The following is a 1,194-nucleotide window of genomic DNA, read 5'->3' on the forward strand; positions in this document are numbered from 1 at the left end:
GATATTTGGCAATGTCTGGGGACATTTTTGGATGTCACAACTGGGGACAGGGTTGCGACTGGCATCCAGCGGGTGGAGGCCATGAAGGCTACTCAGTGTTCTACACTGCACGGGGAAGCACCCTGCCACAAAGGGTTATCCAGCCCGGAATGGCATCAATGCCGAGGTCGGGAAATACTCGTGCAGGAGAGAACTTTGCCAACTTTCGGGCACATATAAATCTCCTGAGGATCATGTTCAAGGCAGGTTCTGATTCAGTCGGTCAGGGGTGGGGTCCAAGATTCCTAACTTCTAACAAACTCCCAGGTGAAGCTGCTTTCCCTGGCTGATACCAGTCCAGGGACCATGCTTTGAATAGCAAGGACCTAACCTGGGGGCTTTCAAATTTTTGTTTTTCAAGCTGCAAGAACTTTTTTTTTTAATGACAATGTACAACAGGTAAATAGGAAGATGCTGTAACTTGGAACAGGGACGGGGGCCACCAACTAGAACTGTGCCGAGCTGTGCTGGTCTCAGGAAGACTATGTGCCCCTGTGTACGTGACTGCACTTGCCATCTGCACTTGCTCGAGAGAAATTGCCAGACAATTTCAATTCCTTCAACTACAAACAAGATAAGCAAATTCTGGAAATCTGGAAGCCAGGAGACTAAAATGATAATAAGGTATAATTTATTATAAATAATAATGAAACAAAAAGGTAAACCAGTATTATAAATTCTGGCTTTGGTATAAATAAAGTATTTACACCTAACATTGTGAGTTTTAATACACCTGCTTTTGAATGTTTCAATTTTTTTTTGACAAATGTAATTCTCTGGAAAAAATTAACCTTTAAAATATATATAAAACATGCATATGGGGCACACATTTTTCCTCTTGCCTCACACTCCAATATGGCTTAGCACGGCTCTGGTCTCTGTTTAAAATTTGGATATTTCGTTCATCATGGATTTTTTTGCATTCACTCTTCTTTTTGAAAAACTTTTGCACTAAAACATTATTTATCTCAATGACTGAGGTTTCTGGCACCCTCAAAGTCAGTGCCTCGCTTTCCTCGCCCAACTCCCAGCTCCGCTATAAACCATCCATATTTAGCCAGAGCTCCTCAGGGTCTCACTCCAGCTGTTGGTGGCCAGGGGACAAGTACACCTTTTTGTCATGTTTCACAATCTGATCACCGATGTTTCAATCCC

Source organism: Hipposideros armiger, unplaced genomic scaffold (assembly GCF_001890085.2).
Source record: "Hipposideros armiger isolate ML-2016 unplaced genomic scaffold, ASM189008v1 scaffold_1881, whole genome shotgun sequence".
Classification (NCBI taxonomy): Eukaryota; Metazoa; Chordata; class Mammalia; order Chiroptera; family Hipposideridae; genus Hipposideros; species Hipposideros armiger.